General features: G+C 47.4%; 1 protein-coding gene and 1 long non-coding RNA gene across 4 annotated transcripts in view; one reads left to right on the plus strand and one right to left on the minus strand.

Annotated features, from left to right (window-relative positions):
- Positions 1 to 2: 2 nt before the first annotated feature.
- LOC132480208 (uncharacterized) lies at positions 3 to 13,448 on the minus strand. Its single transcript, XR_009530613.1, has 4 exons — positions 13,267 to 13,448; positions 7,953 to 8,052; positions 1,900 to 1,941; positions 3 to 1,773 (listed from the first exon to the last, which is right to left on the minus strand). It is a non-coding gene; the product is annotated as an uncharacterized LOC132480208 (long non-coding RNA).
- Positions 12,518 to 18,900, plus strand: part of CTCF (CCCTC-binding factor) — a 48,880-nt gene continuing 42,497 nt past the window's right edge. For all 3 annotated transcript variants that reach the window (XM_060084195.1, XM_060084194.1, XM_060084196.1), the window contains exons 1-2: positions 12,518 to 12,708; positions 17,247 to 17,363. The gene's annotated coding sequence lies outside the window, so the exon portion shown is untranslated. The remainder of the gene's footprint in view (positions 12,709 to 17,246; positions 17,364 to 18,900) is intronic.

The following is an 18,900-nucleotide window of genomic DNA, read 5'->3' on the forward strand; positions in this document are numbered from 1 at the left end:
TTATTAACCCCAGAAAGTTAAGTGTTCAATGGGAGGAGCCTGAGGGTGGGGGGACTTCAGCATGGCAGGCCTGTTCTAAGGAGGGCCTGGGGGAGGCCCACACTCAAGGCTGGAGAAACAGCCTTGGACTGGAGACCAAGGCTGGTCTCAGACAGACCTGGAGAAAGGTCTGCCACCCTTCCCCTCTCCCTCCAGAGTTTTCAGTGGAGACAGTGCAAGGGCAGGGCCTTCCCCACTCCCTGAGCCCACTCTGGCGTCCCAGTACCTGTGGCTGTAGCACAGCAGCGTGACACCCTGGGGGGAGTCTGTGTCCCTGCACTCAGGTAGAGCCAGTGAGCTGCCAACAGTCCCCCCTGGGGGGTGACCCAGATCCCCAGAGAGCCCTACCCCCCTGTGTTTTAGAGCTGTGTATGAAGAGGTGTGGCTGGGCCCTTAACCACCTGCTGGGGAAGCCAAGCTGAGCAGAAAAAAAAAACGGTAACAGGAAGGAGCACAGGAAACACCTGTGTGTGGATGCAAGGGGCTCATTCCAGTTGGGTGGGGGCAGGCTGACAGCCCCCAACACATCGGCGCAGCACGGTGCTCCCTCTGTGACTGTGACGGGTGGCATGGGAGGGATAGTGTAGCTCAGTTTTGGGGTGGTCGGCTGGAGTGGTAGGGGAGGGGAAGGCAAACAAACGATAGAGACCAAGGCAGCACCCAAAGCTGGCCACAGCCTGGGCCTGCCGCAGGGGCCCCTGCAGCAGGGTTGCAGTCCCAGGACCACCCCTAGGAGCCCCTCAGGCCTGAGGTCCCCTAGTAGGGCAGGACTGTCCACTGACATCCAAAGCGTGGCCTGTGTGGCGGGGAAAGAGGAAGTGAACACTGGCTGACCAGGTCCTGCGAAAGTGCAGGCGGGGGTGGCTGGACTAGCACAAGCTCATGGCTTAACCCACAGGAGGAGACAGGGCCTGGGCAAGAAATGTAGGATGGGAAAATATCCCAGCCAGGGGTCAACTGGGACTGTCATTGGAGATCTGAGTGGCTCTACGTCTCTGCATTCCAATTCTGGGAAGGGATAAGGTACCTAACTCTGTCCTCTACAAGGAGAGTCCTGAATCCCGAGCCTCGTATTCAGCTCTAGGTGAGGGTGGATATGAAGGTCAGAGTGGGCAGGAGCTAGAATTAGGGCACTGTGAGGTACGGCCGAAGGACTATCAAGGCCAAGACAAAAAGAGCCTCGGGCCTTTGCCCCACTAACCCTACCCAGCTCAGAGCAGTGTGAACCAACCCCAGAGCAGCCACTCAACCCCTCTCCATCAATGACTTGAAGTCAGGCTGGATGGCCTCCTATGCCCTGGCTCAGGCCCATGTCTGTGAGGTGGTGGGGGGCAGGGAGAGCCCTTGTCCTCCCTCCTGTACACCCTGCCCTCCCCGAACACACATAGCCTCACATAGGTCTTCCCACAGGGCAACGCTGCTCCCAGCACACCTCCCGTCTCCCACCCTGCTGTCACACAGGTCTGGAGAGGCACTCACTCCCGCGACTCTGGACGGTGGAGAGCCTGCTGCGTCCAGTGATGGGAGGTTGATGACACCATCGGGAGTCAGATGCACCAGAGCAGGGAAAGCCTGTCCCCAGCTGTCCTGTGGAGCCTGTGCCAGCCTCTTGAGGGGACAGAAGGAAGTGGGCCTCCAAGTTCTGTGACACACTGAGAAGCACCCCATCAATCAGGTCCATCAAGGCCACAGCCATGCCTTGGCCACCATCGTTGGGGGTCTCCCTGGAAGAAACTAATAAGCATGCACTGCAAAAACTGGGACCAGGCTGAGGTAGTCCAGGATACAATTTATTGTGTTGGTGGTCCCTGGAGGCTCCCCCGACTCCCCTCCTTTCCTTTTGCCCTCTTCCAACCTTACCTTGCCTCCAGTCTCCCACTCTCCTTCCTCATGTATTCAAAGCTGCAGAGAACCAAAAAAAAAAAAGAAAAAAAAAAAGGCACGTTGGTAAATGCAAAGAAGCAGATGGGTTGGCACGTGGGAAGAGAACTGCTTCTTTGTCTCGCCTACAGAGCGGGGGTGACTTCCTTGTGTGCTTCTGCCTGGTGTGTGGGTACAATCTGCTGAACCCTAGGCATATGACATGCTCCCCCCAACCCCAGACAGCCCTGGAGTGCCCTATTTAGGCCATCCATCACCCATGGACAGAAGGCTCTTGGCTTGGCTGCCAGACCTGGCTCTTCTGGACCTACATAATACAGAAGGGTGAGCTTGGGAAGGACTCCCGGGCCTATACAAACAGCTCAGGAAGAACATCTATCATTTGGAAAATAAGACTGTCATTGACCTGCGAGAAGGGGCCTCTTGTTTCAGAAGGCTGCAATGGGGTGTGCAGTGGGGTCACAGTTTAAGTTTAATGTCAATGGTCACGTCTCACTTATCTCTGAAGACACCCAGGGCATATGGATCTTCAATAAGTACTGACTTGGAGCAGCTGAATAAGCAGATGAATTGCCATGCTAACACCAACGTTTGTAGCTATTTCCTCTGAATCTCCTTACAACTTTCTCCTCCACCTCCTCCTCAGGCATCCTCTTATAAACATCACTCCACAGGATTCCATTCTAGGCCCTTTTCTCCTCTCTTTTGAAACACACTCCCTGAACCACCTCATCCATTTCTCTGGCTTCCATCTATACGCTGAGGCTGTGTGCCAGTGATTCACACGGCTCTCTCACCTCCCGACCCCCATATCCAACTGGTGACTGGACACGTTTTGAACAGCATTCTCAAAATCAAACATCTCCAAACCTGTTTATCCTCCAGAACTTCTGGAGAAAGTACTCAGGTACTCAAGCCACACAACTGGGCCTCACCCTTGACTCTTTCTTTCCCCGTCCCCTCTTCCCAGCCATCAGAATCTTCTCAATTAAATGCCCTAAATATTTCTAAATTCTGTCTGCTTCTCTTTATCCCCATTGGCACCACTCAGTTTCAGGACATGTTGACCTCTCTCCTAAACACTAAAACTGCCCCCTCACAGGCTCCCTGCCTCTGATCTTGCCCTTCTTCCGTCCATTCTCCATGGTGCAAAGTGATTTCTAAAAACATAAACCCACCACTACAGTTTCTCTTAGGGAAAATTCCAGCCCCCTCAACCTGGCTCACAAAGGCTTTTAAGTGAGTTCCTCTCTCCAGCCTCACTTCTGCCATTAACTTCTCAGTCTGCACTGGACCTCACCAAACCACCCGCAGGGCTTGCGTGCCCCTCTGTGGTACACTCTTCCCACTCCTCATCTTGCCTTGCTAATGCCTGGTTACCTGATAGGCTTCAACCTAGACATCACAAATTTCTTCAGGAAGCTTCCCTTCCACTGGGCTCCTGTCACAGAAACATGCATTTCCCCTAGTACAGTACTAGGGGAATCACACCCCATTGCAATTGTTCATTTACTTTGTACCCTCCAATATGTACATCCATAAGTATTTGCTGACTACTAGGTAACAGGTACCACCCAGGTCTGCGAAAGATGATTGGTGCCTTGCTTGTAGAGCTCGGTCCAAGTGTTTTGCTTTGTTTTTAAACAGCTTTATTGAGATTTAGTCCACGTACCATGCAATTCACCCATTTAAAATGTGCAATTCAGTAGTGGCTTTTAGTATATTTACAGAGTTGTACAATCATCACAATCAATTTTAGAGATTTCATCAACCCCAAAAGAAACTCGGCACTCCTTAGGTATCATCCCTGGGACCTCTACATCCCCTTCCCTTTCCCGGCCCCCAGCCCCCGAGGCAACCACTAATCTACTGTAACCACAGATCCTATAGATTTGCCTATTCTGGATATTTCTTTTTTTTTTTTTGGCCGCACCATGCAGCATGTGGGCCTTAGTTCCCCGACCAGGGATCGAACCCGCACCCCCTGCAGTGGAAGCGTGGACTCTTAACCACTGGACCGCCAGGGAAGTCTCTGGATGTTTCTTATAAATGAAATCAGGTTAGGTCTTCCCAACTTACCCAATGGTAAGATTCACCTGAGAACTTGCGTGGAGATTCAAATTCAGAGACCAGGGAACCTGTATTTTAAACATGTGCTCCAGGCAGTTCTCTATTTAATCAGGCTGCATCTGCCTTTACTGTCCCCAGCAAAAGTGGGTCAAGAAATAGCTTTTGATGAATACCGCTAAAATTTAACATGATCTGAAAACATTTTGAACATGAAAGGACAGTGTATGTTTAATGCAGAAAAAGCCTGGATACTCAAAATACCCCCCAGAGTCCCCCATGAAACATAGCTCTTCAGAACGCAGTTTTAGCGGGACTTCCCTGGTAGCGCAGTGCGTAAGAATCCGCCTGCCAATGCTAGGGGACACGGTTCAAGCCCTTGTCCAGGAAGACCCCACACGCCATGGAGCAACTAAGCCCGTGCGCCATAACTACTGAGCCTGTGCTCTAGAGTCAGCGTGCCACAACTACTGAAGCCTGCGTGCCTAGAGCCCGTGCTCCCACACTACAACAGAGAGTAGCCCCTCTCGCTGCAACTAGAGAAAGCCTGTGCGCGGCAACGAAGCCCCGATGCAGCCAAAATATAAATTAATTAATTTTTAAAAAATGCACTTTTACCACGGGGATCTCAAATAAGGAATGGAACGGAAGCCTGAGCAGGGGACAATATAGGGAGGGAGAACTGAGATCAGACCAGTGGAGGCGGCAAGCAAGTTGCATCCACAGGGGCCAGAGGGGGCAGTTAGGGGCTTGTGGAGTGGCTGAGGAGTTTGGGATTTACCCCCAGAACACTGGGGAATCATCCATGGGCTTGAAGCGGGGGAATTTTGTGATCACGTCTGTGCTTTGGAAAGGTCGCTTTGGCAGTTGTGTGGAGGGAGGGAGCAGGGAGCAGTGAGGAGTCTGCGGCTGTGGTCAGTGACAGTGCCTGAGCCAGGTTGGAGGCAGTGGAGATAGAGAGGTTAGAGTGAAGGGATGTTCTGAAGGTAGAATGGACAGGACTTGGAGATTGATGGGATGTGGGAGATGAGAAAATGAAGCTCAGGTTTCTGGCCTGTGTGGTGGATGGGTTGTGGCATCTTTCACTGAAAAGGGGGAGCCCTAGAGAAGCAAACTGGGAGGAGAGTGACAAGGCTCATAAGGGTGGCCTGGGAGCCATCCAGGAGGAAGTGTCCAGAAAGAAGCTAGATATGTAGAGTTGGGCAAGAAAAGAAGGGTGTAGGCTAGAGGCAGAACTTTGAGGGTCCTCCTTGCTTTACTGATATCCAGTGACCAATCTGCTCCTCCCACACAAGCAGCCCATGCCTTTTACTTGCTTCTCCATCCTTGACTTTTACCTACTAATGCTCATGAGGTTTAGTGTCTCCAGACTAATGTAAGACAAAACATAAGGCCCTTGAGGACTAGGGACATCATCTCTCTCCAGTATTACCCTAGCCTTGAGCATAGACCTGGGCATCGAGCAGTTATTCAGGTTACAGATTAATAAGTCATGATTCCAAATACCTCTGCTATCTGCTTTCCAAGTGGCTGGAATTTCCCCCATTAAAGCCCTTCCTGGGACTTCCCAGGCAGTCCAATGGTTAAGACTCCACGCTTCCAATGCAGGGGGTGCAGGTTCAATCTCTTGGCAGAGAACTAAGATCCTAGCTGCGTGGTGCGCACCCCCAAAATAAAGAAATAATAAAATAAAATTATGTTTAAAAAAAAATCTCTTTCTTTGGGTTAAGGCAATAGTGTCCAACTTGCATTAGAGGGCAGACACCTTTTTACCCTTAAACAAATCACATAAAATTCGGAGAAGGGGGAGAAAATGAGGGAGCAGAGAGGCCCAGAGCCTGCCTGATAGACTTCCCTTCCTCTTCCCCCTCCCAAGCAGCCCCTGAGCTAAAGGATCACGTCCAGAGGATCCCTATAAAAATGGAAATGCTACCTAACAGTGAGGAGCCCTGAGCAGCCAGTGAAAGAACAGGAAGAGACAGGGTGGGGCTGGAAGATCTGAGTACTCATTCTGGTTTTGCCAAGTTACTGGATGACTCTGAGCAAGTCACTTCATTTCTAGAGCTTAGGATAAAACTGTGGCTGGCTCTTCAAAAAGAACTGTGAACATCAGTTGAAAGGGCAGGCATGAAGGTGTTTTGCAAAGTGAAAAGTGTACAGATTAGATGGAATATTTAAGGGTGATCAATGCATACCTGAAAAATGCAGGTAAGAGCACAGAGAACAAAAGTGACCTACTTCTCAAATGTGAGATGTAGGCCCAAGCAAAGTCCTTCTTTAGACTTTAGAGAGCAGTAGTTTGAGCTGAGAGGTAAAAAATAAACAGGGTTTTTACAGGGGTCTGAAGAAAGCAGACATCAATAAGGAAAAAAATTCCTGTGGTCTGGGTAGATGATGTAGAAGGGCAGGTCTTTAAAATTTAGGAGAAAGTGGTTGGCCTTGGCAGCTGACATTGAAAGCTTTCCAAACATCTTATAAGGTTTAGTATCACTACACCCTAGTTCAAAAGTATGGAATAACTTGCTGTCCCCCCAACACTCTTCTACCCTTTTATGTCCTTGATTATGGCTCTTCACTTTACACACCTTTGCCATGTTAATGCCTTCTGATCCTTTAACACCCAGTTGAAATGAGATACTCCTGGGGAATGATTTGCTCCTTTATGAGTTCATTTCTTCTCATTATAACAATTAATGCATTAAATGTTTTTTGGTTTTGTTTTCTAAATTTTGAGTTTAAGGGCAGGAAACACATCTTGGGTCATCTTTGTATCCCCAGTGCCTAGAAAGGGAGCTGAACATAGCTGGTACTCAATAAATCTTTGCTGAATTGGAATATATCTCACACATGTCCTCAACAGACACAGAGAAATGGGAGTGTTCAGGTGTAGCTTTAGGTCTTACCCCCAAAGTGGGCAGGAAGAGTCTTGCCCATTGTTACTTAGAAAATCAGCACATCTCTTCTCCATTTGTTGATTCTCTTGTTTAATGAGTTCCAAAAAACACATAAATTATCAAGATTATTGCAAGCTTTACCTGGGGGCAATAGTGGGAGCTAAGGAAGATGTTGGAAATAGCATTGTTCTCCTGAGAACTACAGTACAAAGTACACTTTTCTTAGAAAGAATGGCTTCCAGGCCAAGGAACACTTAGTAAGTAATTCTATTAATTAATCTAGAAAGACCATGTCCATCAGAAGGTAGATTTGGGAGTGAGGGTAGGTTACTAAGAAGCATAAAAATAAAAGAAATAATAATGATAGTTTACATTTATTGTATGATTACTGGTGCCTAGAACTATGCCTAAAGTTTCACTTGCATTTTCTCATTCAGTCCTTAGTGAAGTACAATTATCATCCTATCTTATGGAGAAGAAACCTGCAGTTGAGTTGTTACTAATTCACCCAAGATCACACAGCTAATAAGGAGCCAAGACAAGATTCAAATGCCAGACAATCTGACTCCAGCATCAAAGAGGATGATATTAAACATTTAAGTTATATAAATTACATCTCAACCTAATGAACTGCTTACCAAAGCTTTCTAGTAATATGGCTTCCCAGGAGGCTCTCCTATAGGGAGAGAATATGCCTTTTGCCAGCATGTGAGCACCAGTCCACTTCCCAGTTAGTCACTTGGCTTATCCATCAAGCTCCTGTGCACCTGATGAGTCCCTAAGGAAGGAATCCACTCTCGAGGCTGAGGGCTAGATCCTAGAACGTGGTGACTTCACCAATGCCATGTGGTAAGCTGACAGCCTTCTGCTGATAATGCCCTGAACTCCTGTGGACTACAAACCTGAGACAGTCCATGGGAAGAACACTTCCTTAAATCACTTGGTGCTTTTAAGTCACAACAGTTCTCATTGGTGACCAGTCTGGGATAGTACTGCAGGGAACAAACCTGTCCTTATTTTTATCATCCCAACTGTTCCACAGGCTCTCATCATATTACTTTTCCTTCTCACCTTGTTTCTGTCCAGCATGAAACAGCCTATCCTGTTGGTTTGGCTTTCCGTTCCTTGGTCTTTGGGGCCAATTTCATGAAGTAGGACACATCACCATTTCCTGCAAGAAGAAAACATTTCCTTTTGTTCCTTCCTAGTGATCCTCAGCATTTTCTCAGCCATGTAAGAGCAGCATGTGGGAATCTTTGTCTTCAGAGAGCAGGCTCCAAGGCCACTTGGACCCCATTCCCGGCTTCTAACTGATGCCTCAGAGGTCATATAGTTGTAATTATAGTTGATATAATATAAATATAGTAGTTGTCTTAGTCCATTCAGGCTGCTATAACAAAATACCACTGACTGGGTGGCTTATAAACAGCAGATGTTTACTGTTCACAGTTCTGGAGGCTGGAAAATCTGAGGTCAAGGCACTAACATGGTCATATTCTGGTGAAGGCCCTTCTCCTGGTTCATAGCTGTGCCTTCTTGCCATGTCCTCACATGGTGGAAGGGGCTAGGAGCTCTATGAAACTTCTTTTATAAGGCATTAGCCCCGTTTATGAGGGTACCGCCCTCAGGACTTAAGCACCTCCCAAAGGCCCCACTTATCAATACCATACGCATCTAGCATTAGGATTTCAACATATGAATTTTGGGAAGGACACATATTCAGACCTTAGCAGTTGTAAATATAATTGTAAATACAGTTGAGGGTTTTTGCCATCTAAATACATTGCCTTGGACTTCTTTGGTGGTCCAGTGGGTAAGACTCTGCGCTCCCAATGCACGGGGCCCGGATTCCATCCCTGGTCGGGGAACTAGATCCTGTATGCATGCCACAACTAAGAGTCCGCATGCCGCAAATAAAAAAGATCCTGCATGCCTCAACTAAGACTGGGCGCAGCCAAACTAAATAAATCAATAAATAAATACATTGCCTTATATTTATCCACATGAATGCTTTAGAGGTGTGGAGAAAAGGGAACCCTCTTGCACTGTTGATGGGAATGTAAGGTGATACAGCCACTATGGTGAACAGTATGGAGTTTCCTTAAAGAACTAAAAACAGAATTACCATATGACCCAGCAATCCCACTACTGGGCATATACCCAGAGAAAACCATAATTCAAAAAGACGCATGCACCCCAATGTTCATCACAGCACTATTTACAATAGCCAGGTCATGGAAGCAACCTAAATGCCCATCGACAGCCGAATGGATAAAGATGTGGTACATAGATACAATGGAATATTACTCAGCCATAAAAAGGAACAAAATTGGGTCATTTGCAGAGACGTGGATGGATCTAGAGACTGTCATACAGAGTGAAGTAAGTCAGAAAGAGAAAAACAAATAACGTATATTAACGATATGTGGAACCTAGAAAATGGTACAGATGAACCGGTTTGCCGAGCAGAAATTGAGACACAGAAATAGAGAAAAAAACATATGGACACCAAGCGGGGAAAGTGGGTGTTGGGGGGAGGTTGTGGGGTGATGAATTGGGAGATTGGGATTGACATGTATACACTGATGTGGATAAAATGGATGACTAATAAGAAAATAAATAAATAAAAAATAAACATAAAAATACATTCTTTTTTTTTTTAATAAATAAATTTATTTTTTATTTTTGGCTGCATTGGGCCTTTGTTGCTGCACGCGGGCTTCCTCTAGTTGCAGCGAGCAGGCGCCATTCTTCATTGCGGTGTGTGGACTTCCCATTGCGGTGGCTTCTCTTTGTTGCGGAGCACAGGCTCTAGGTGTGCCGGCTTCAGCAGTTGTGGCTCGCGGGCTCTAGAGCGCAGGCTCAGTAGTTGTGGCGCACGGGCTTAGCTGCTCCGTGGCACGTAGGATCTTCCCGGACCAAGGCTTAAACCCATGTCCCTGCATTGGCAGGCAGATTCTTAACCACTGTGCCACCTGGGAAGTCCTAGAAGACATTCCTGAAGCTTAAAGGTAAGATGGTTTGAGGCAAGGTCTTAGAGAAAGCGAATTAGTCAGTTTATTAAAGGTACCAGAAAGAAAAGAAGCTAAGCATTAAAGTGTAAGTCAGCTTTGTTTCCAGTACATAGTTCCTAAGTATACCAGGAGCTGTTTGGAGTGGAGGGCTGAAAAAAAATGCAAAATGCAAATATTCCAGAGGTGTCTGGTAATTTTTCTCTAAGGTTGCCTTTTCTTTATGCTTGAGTCCTCAGGTGTACATAAGAGACTACTGGAATAATTTGGTTTCTAGAAAAAGAGGTCACATGTAAATTTTCCAGATACTTCACACATTTCTAGAATAGTGAATAATCACATAAGGCAAGTACCTATTACTAGAAATCAGAAAACTTGGGTGTTGGTGCTGAGAAACCAAATTATCCCTTTTCTTCATGTCTGTACCCAAGCAGTTGAATGTTGCTTAGAGAAAAACCGCACACTGGGCCAACTGGTTTAACTTTAAACTCATGATCACAAACTTCAAACGGGTACCCGATACCACCAAGGCGAAAACTGCAAGCTTGCTTTCTCTCTCCCCTGCATTTGCACCCATCTTCACCCTTGTTACCCTGATTTCCACAGTGGAAGCATCCTGTTCCTATCCAGGGTCAATCCTCCCAGTTTCCTTATATCCTCCCATGAATTTCACCCTGATTTAAGTCAAGCAAGGGAATTCCCTGGCAGTCCAGTGGTTAAGTGCTTTCACTCCCGTGGACCTGGGTTCTATCCCTGGTCAGGGAACTAAGGTCCTGCAAGCCCTGTGGCACAGAAAAAAAAAAGTCAAGCAAGGCTTCGCTCTCCTGTATCACTCCCAATGACAAATAAACATGCTCTAGAACCCTTTCATCTTTTAGAACATGCTCTAGAATTCTTTCACCCTCCCTTAACCCCATATCCTTCCACATTTATCCCTGAATTTCTTTGCTCCCTTCACAGCTAAGCTTCTCTCATGTTGCCTATGTGTGCTGTCTCTATTTCCTCACTTTCCTGTTCACTCTTCAACCCATTCTAGTCAGGTCCACACCTCTGATTTACCAACATGAATCAAGCCAAAGTCACCAATGATAAGCTCGTCTTCCAAGGTGACCAATTCAATATAGCCATGTTTCTGGCCCAAGTTTACCTCTCAACAGCACTAAACACAGTTGACCGTTCCCCTCCTACCTGAATCCTTCTCTGCCATTGGATTCCAAATTCAACACTGTGGATTTCCTTCTGTCTTCCTGGCTGTTCCTCCTGTCTCCTTCTCCATTACCCTATCTCTAAATGCTGGAGTGCCTAGGATTTGGCCTTGGAACTTCTCTTCACTCTTTCCTCCAAGTCAGAGGTCTCATAAACTGACAGCCCCCACGTGCGGCTTAATCAGCTCATGCAGTTTTAAAACATCTGATTTAGTTGCCAACACCTGGAGATTTTACACACAAAAAACCCCCAGATTTTCTTTAAAAAGAAAAAAACAAAATATCTGTCAACATTGGGCTAACATTCTCGTAATGGAACAATCAGCTCAATGGAGCAGACGCTGCCTACTTGACGCTGGGTCCGTTTGTTCTCCGTGATCTAAGGTAAGGGAGTTGAGAATACAGTCCTGAGTCAGATTACCATAAGTATCAAAGACTCTCCTCCCTGAGCCACCAGAACATCTCCCAGTCAGTCTTCAGGGAATTTTACTGCTGGTTGGGTAGAGTCCGCAGGTGCATCTCAGGGAGGGGGAGGGGCGACCGCACTGTGAGGGGCTGAAGGATCCCGCCCACAGAGAGCTCAACAGCTCTCGGGCAAAAACAAGAAATGTACGTTTTAAAATACACAATTACGCCGCTCCAAATACAGAAAGTCCTTTTGGCAAAAGACTGCTATGATCGTGTAAAAGCATCAAGTCTGGCCTTCTGGCCTCTCCGGGCTGAGATGGCCTGGGCACACCAGAAAGCCCTCGCCCTCTTCTCTCACACCCGGTATTAGGAGGCCCTCTTGTAGGGCGGAGAGATCCCCCAAAACCGCTGGGCAAGGACAGCCCTGCTTGCCGTGGCTCGCAGGCGCTGGATTGTTTCTGAGGAGCCGGGAGTGAGAAGGGACCCGCCCGGCCTCACCCGGTGGCGGGCTGCGGTGCTGCGCTCGGAAGGCGGGTCCGGCCCTGCTAGGGCGGAGACTGGGGCGGGGGCGGGGCCACGCCCAAGAACCGCCTCAGCCCCACCGCCTAACCCCGCGTGCGCTTCCTCCAAACACCACCCCCCTTCCCTTACGGATTCAGAGCGGGTGACTGCAGCTAAGGAACCAGGTCAACCGGGCCGGGATCCTGGACCGCCCAGAGGCGACTGCCTCCGCCCAGGAAGCCCCACCCAGCGGGAGCCCGGACGTCGGGCTCCCTAAGAACCCACGCGCGACCAGTCGAGGGCGCGTGCGGCGTGACGCGACCCGCAGCGCGTCCCGTGACGCCATCGCGCCCGCTTTTGAAAGTTGGCGCCCGGGGCCGCCTCCCATGCTGCCCTGCGCCAACCCCTCCCCTCACCTTTCCTCCCCCGCCCTCCACTCGTCGCCCGACCGCCCCCCCCCACCCGTCCCTTCCCTTATCAGCACCCGCGGCCCCGGCAGCGCCGACGCAGGCGCACTGCACCGCGCCGCCGCCATTTTGTGTCCGAGTCTGTGGAGCGATTAAACCGTGCGCGGAGCTGCTTCTTTGGCGGCAGCGGCGGCGGCGGTAGCCGGTGCGGGTGCGCGGAGCTGGCTGGGGACGCCGGGTGGCCGGAGCGGTGGAGCGGCGGCGGAGCGAGCGCTGCGGGGGGTGTGGCGCGGAGGTAAGGGGGCCCCGGGTGGAGGAGGTTTCGCGGGCCGCCTCTAGGTGTCACGATGGGGCCGCTCCGGTCGGCGCTGGCTGTAGCCCGGCGCCAGCGCCGCCGCCGGGGGGTGTTTGTCTCCCTCTACCGTCCCTGCTGCGGCGCGGCCGCCGCCATTGCCCGTCGCCGCCGCGGCCCGGCCGCCCCCCCCACCCCGTCCGCCCGCTCGCTCGCTCGCTAGGCCTCCCTCCTACGGCGCGCTAGGCCTCCGGCGGTGGCACCGACAGAGGCCCGCGCGCTGGCGACTCCATTTTCCTTCCTTTGTCTCTGCCCTTGAGGCCGGCTCTTGGCCCGACCGATCACCCGGCCGCGGCCCGCCCTCTGCCCTCCGCCCCTCCCGCCATGGGTGGCCTCAGCCGAGAGGCGATCTCCGCTCCCCGGCTTCCGCGCCCGCCTCGCTCAAGTGTCGACACCCAGCCACCGCGCGCGCAGCCAGGTCTCCATGCAGTATGGGTGTCGGGCCCTTGCCGACGCCTCTCGGGCTGCCCATCCTCCAGCCTGCCCAGTCCCGGAACCTACCCTGCGGCCTTGCGAGCGTCCCCCGCCGCCCGGCTGCTCCGCGGTCGCTCCCAGTCCGCGCGTCGCCGCCGCTGGTCTCCGTCTCCGCCGAGTGGCGCAGGCGGCGCTGCTGCGGCTGCGAGTAGAGGGACCCCAGAGCTGCCGAGAGCTCCCTCTGCAAGGCTGGCTGAGCTGCTCGCGCCTCGACGCCGCCTGAGCGGGCGGGGGGACGCGCGCTCGCCGCCCCCGCCGGGCCCCGCTGCGCCCCCAAACTAGCGCCCGGGCTCCTCGCCCGACCCGACCAGTGCGGCCCCCCTACGGTGGGCGGAAAGGACACGAGTTCCACAAGTTTTTCTCGAGCGAGGGTCGGATTCCCCTTGCAGTGATAGGAGCCTGACTTTGTGCGCTAAGAGATCTCAAAGGGATCAAAACTTAATTTCATTCTGATCTTAAGTGACGTGACAAATTCCTGAATTCGGGATTATGGGCTGGCTAAATTGGTTCAGGCAACTCTTGAGTTTCCGTCTCGCTTTAAAACATCCTGACGCTAACTTACTACAGTATTTAGTACCTGATGCTTTTAGGGCTAGGCGAAGGCAGTTTTGCCCCGGGATTGTGCAACCCGATCTAAAGCGCCAGTAGGGCAGAATGAATTTATTCTTGACTCCACTGGTAATTTGCCCATATGCTGAAATATGAGGGATGATGTTGTAATTGAATCCTGGGTCACTAGTTGCAGTTGGTTTATAAATATCTACGCGTAATGTAACTACTTTTTAGTAGCTGACTTCCGGCAGCCCTGAGTTCAGCAATAAGTAAACATTCGCATATGTAGCGTCTTCCTGCTTTCTTTGAGTTTAGATCAAATAGGAAAGTTAAAATTCCAGGTCCCCTTTAGGTGGCAAAAGAAGTTAAACAGGGAATATATGTTAAATTTATTCTGTCCTTAAGTTCTCTTGCATCATTAAAAAGCTTCCTGTCGAATTGCCAGTTTTTTCTTTTCCCTCAAATATTCTAGTACCTTAATACAATATCGTGCAGCACTTGATGTATCAACTGGGGTTGCTTTGGAGAGAGGAAAGTCTTGATTAAATAGCGGGGCGGGGAGGGGGAGGCTATGTTAAGTTTATGACGATATTAAAACAGCCTGGTGCTAGGCAAAATTGACCGGTCTACTGTGTGTAATCTCAATCTGTAGGATTCTGCAGCAAATGCCTCCGTAGGGGAGTGTTTTCAACATTACTTTTTTGAACCCTACAAAAATGTTCGTTCTCCCTCTCCTCCATAATAAAGTTGCCCTAAGTAACTAAATGCAGTAGTGTTGATGGAGTGTCAGGCTTGAGAATAGAACCACACTTAATTGTCTAATATATTGGTCCGTTTGTGTAATTTTTGGCATTCTTGTAATTTTCAGTTTTACTTTCCTTTTGAAATTATGGATGGCAGGTGGCATGTTTTACTTATTAAAATAAGGTCCACACGGGTTAAAATCCAGCGGGTCTGTAGTTGAGTCAGGAAGAAAGCTTGTTTTCCTGGTAGCACTGTGCTCCATAGACCATGTTTTGCTTCTTGATTTCAGTTGTGCCATGTACAGCCAGCCATCAGCTTCTTGGTCTTACACATCGTTTATGTCTTTGTTTTTTTAAATACTCTATTTATTTATGTATGTGTGTATGTGTATGTGTATGGCTGTGTTGGGTCTTCCTTGCTGTGCGTGGGCTTTCTCTAGTTGTCGCGACCGGGGGCTACTCTTCGTTGCCGTGCGCAGGCTTCTCATTGTGGTGGCTTCTCTTGTTGCGGAGCACAGGTTCTAAGTGTGTGGGCTCAGTAGTTGTGACACATGGGCTTAGTTGCTCCACGGCATGTGGGATCTTTCTGGACCAGAGCTCGAACCCGTGCCCCCTGCATTGGCAGGTGGACTCCTAACCACCGCACCACCAGGGAAGTCCCGTTTATGTCGTTTTAATGGTATAGATCTTGTCCACAGAGTTGCTGTCCTTTAAGATTTCCTCTATGCCAGGATTCATACTTTGTTTGTTTATTTTGCGCCGTGCACCATGCGGGATCTTAGTTTCCTGACCAGAGATAGAACCCGGAGATCTAACCCGTGCCCCCTGCATTAGGAGTGCAGAGTCTTTTTTTTTTTTTTTTTAAGAGTCTTAACCACTGGACCACCAGGGAAGTCCCCTTTGTTTTTATTGGAAAACTAAGTTCACAGAGAGAATAAATTGAGGACATAAGGTTACCCAAAGAAACTTAAATCACTAGTATGAGGAAGATTACAACAGGAATGTTTACCTACCTAGGAAAATACTGCTTATTTAAGAGTAGCTGTAAAAGTTATCTTTAGGGATCCATTCAACCAACTTAAAATTTAGGATAACTTAAAAGTTATCCTTAATATGCATTCAAATTCTAAGAGCTTTAGGATTTTGCTTTAAAGGACATAGAAAAAATGAGGGCACCCACCAAGGACTTCTCTGTGTGGCTTGGGGAGTTCCTTGGGAGTGGCAGAAGCCACCTGTGGCTGACTAGGGCCCTGTGGCAGAGCCTTGCAGAGTGGTGCCTGCTGGCAGAATGTTCCTCTAGAGGCTGGTTTTTTGCTTCAGGGATGCTACTGGCATCAAATTCACTCTACATTAACTATCTTATAGGCTCTATTTCATTTTTTAAAATCAGAAACCTAGTTAACCATCTGTCTAACTTATTTACCTATCTTGGTTTCAGACGACTAGAGGCTTTTTTGCCAAAAATTAGGTCCCTCTTCAAACAAGTAGGATTTGTCTTAATTTAATGCTTTGAGAAAGAGTATACAGGTTTAGAAAAAACAATAATGGCAAGTAATGTATAACTTTGAAGACCATGGTTCACAATTAAATGTGTAGATTTGGCATACCATATTTGTTTTTTTAAACATCTGCAAACTTTCTCTAGTTGTTGTCTTCAGATCTTCCCTGGCAGTACCTTTGTGCATTTTCTCAGTTTTTAGTATTTGAATGCAAAGATGTGGCATTGCATACAGACTGCTAACGTATACCCCAAGAATAGTGATTTTTCCACACTTGATCTTATTTTTAGTCACTCATCAATTTTCAGGGGCGTAAAATTTCATTCCTTTTGACACACATTAGTGACAATATATGGACTCCAATACAAAAGTGTTTCGTGGGCTAAATGCACTAATTCTCTTCTTATGTTGTTATAAATTGCCTTTTCAACAGAGAAGACTTTTCTTTAGCTTCATCTGGTAAAGTATTATATCAGTTTAGTTTTGTGGGCTTTAGTTATGAGATGGGTTCCCTCTTAATTGTACCTCATATGCCAAATTCTTTGGAAATGCTTAAATTTAGCTCTTTCATTTCATTTGGGAGTTTCTCCCCCCAACCCCCTGCCATGGAGTTAAGTACCACTCTACCATTGCCTGAAGCTTGACAATCCATTTATTTGTATTTTAGGGAGAGAATTGTCAAGTAACAATATGACCTAAAAATATTTTGTTATTTGTCTAAAAAAAGATATTTCGTTGCTGTGCTTCTAGGATTTTCAAAGGTCAGTAGTGAAAGCTCCCCCCATAGTTATCTTATTACATGAAAAATATAGTCTTTATTTGTGGTTTAAACTAACTTAATCAATAAAACCACTACTTGCTGAAGATAAGGAAATAAACTGTTAAAGGAGTATTACTACATCTATAAGAATTAATTTTTTGGTAGTTTAACTGTATTTACATTATTTGGTTGCAAGGTCACAATCGGGTGCTATTTTGATAATCAGAAATCTTTAGTTCTTTATATATTTAGCAGATGTTTAAAAAAATAAGTGAAGGTTTTATTATTGACTTGATAGACATTTACAGCATGTCAATTAGTAATGTGACATTTTAGCAAGTATATTGTTTCCCAATTTTATTTGTCTTCCTCTTGCCCTCATTTTGTTTTTCATACTGTATCTGCATTTGTGTATGTTTGGTGTTCATAAAATGATTTGTGCTTCTATTTTAGAATGATCACAGACCTGGGGCCAAAGAACAAGATGAAGTAGTGGATAGATTGCTGACCAGAGGCTTGAGAGCTGAGTTCTGTCTTCCCTGCTCAAACTGACTTTGCAGCCACGGAGAGGTAAATGCTGTTTCCATTTCTTGGTCTTAAAAATAGGAGTAATAAGACCTTCCTGGGGTTGGAGGATTTGCTGGATCATTCTTGGGTATAGGAGATACAGGACAGTGGGTGATTGAGGGCATACAAGCTTTATATTCAGGCAGTACTCCATTTGAAACTGCGTGCACTGTTGTATACTAGCTGGGTGACACTGGGCAAATTACTTAACCTTTCTACTCCTACAGTCCTTACTTGTGAGAATAATACCAATTAAAGAGACTATTCTCGGAGTTGATGAGAATGTGTATAAAGCATCAAGTACCATTCTGAGTATGTACATAGAAAGACACAAGGATATGGTGGCTGCTTTTCTGTAGAAACCCAAAATACATTCCAAATATACATTCCATTCAACCCAAATATACATTCCAAAATGTGTATTTTGACTCTTGGCAAATGACCTCAAAAGTCCAGGGCTTGTGGCAATTTGTAATTTTGATGAGGAACAGATGGAATCCTATTATTGGGGAAGCTGGTATCCTAGATAAAAATTGTCTCACTTAATTTGAGTTAACCTAGCTGATAACCCATGTTGCTTCGTAGTGTTACAGTCATTATAAATAATTTTTTAAAAAACATTTGAAAGGGTCACTTAAAATTTACTTTAGCCGGGCCTCCCTGGTGGCGCAGTGGTTGAGAGTCCGCCTGCCGATGCAGGGGATACGGGTTCGTGCCCCGGTCTGGGAGGATCCCATATGCCGCGGAGCGGCTGGGCCCGTGAGCCATGGCCGCTGGGCCTGCGCGTCCGGAGCCTGTGCTCCGCAACGGGAGGGGCCACAACAGTGAGAGGCCCGCATACCGCAAAAAGGAAAAAAAAACAAAACAAAACAAAACAAACAAACAAAAAAAATTTACTTTAGCCTACAATTTCTGCTATGAAATATAATGAACAGTATAGGGAACTTGAAACAGGCCTCATAAATGTCAGTCTACTAGGCTTTGGGATTTCATTAACAATAAAGTAGGGTTCTAGGTGTGAAAATTACCTCTTCTCAGGCTACCAGGAAGAACATCTTTCTTATCCCCTAAAAAATGTGAAAATAGTTTAATTGCACTTGTGTAATGGTGAAAAGGGGTGTAAAAGTGAGGGTTACAAATTCTGAGATTAGATAAGCTTATATGAATGAATCATCTAAATGACTATTAAGATTTTTCTTACAAGCTGTGCCTGGAGCAAATAGAGAGGAGGAAGGGAACAGGAGTGAAAGCTCTTCTCTTCAACTGTCTGTTTTCCAAGTGGGCAGCTTGGTACCTCGATAGATATGAAGGACAAGATGTATGTGCTAGTATTCTGTTGCTCCAGAAATAACTTGTGCTCTGCAGGCTCTTTTAATGTTGACACACAGTGCATACTAATGAGCTGCTGAAAAGAGAAACAATACTGATTTGAAAAGCTATTGAGAAAACTAGCCTTAAGAGTTTGGGGAATGGGGTTGTAAGAACATTTTGGTCACTTTTAAGTTTTATGACTAGTTTAATTGTTTAGATCCCTGGTTCT

Source organism: Mesoplodon densirostris, chromosome 19 (genome assembly GCF_025265405.1).
Source record: "Mesoplodon densirostris isolate mMesDen1 chromosome 19, mMesDen1 primary haplotype, whole genome shotgun sequence".
Classification (NCBI taxonomy): Eukaryota; Metazoa; Chordata; class Mammalia; order Artiodactyla; family Ziphiidae; genus Mesoplodon; species Mesoplodon densirostris.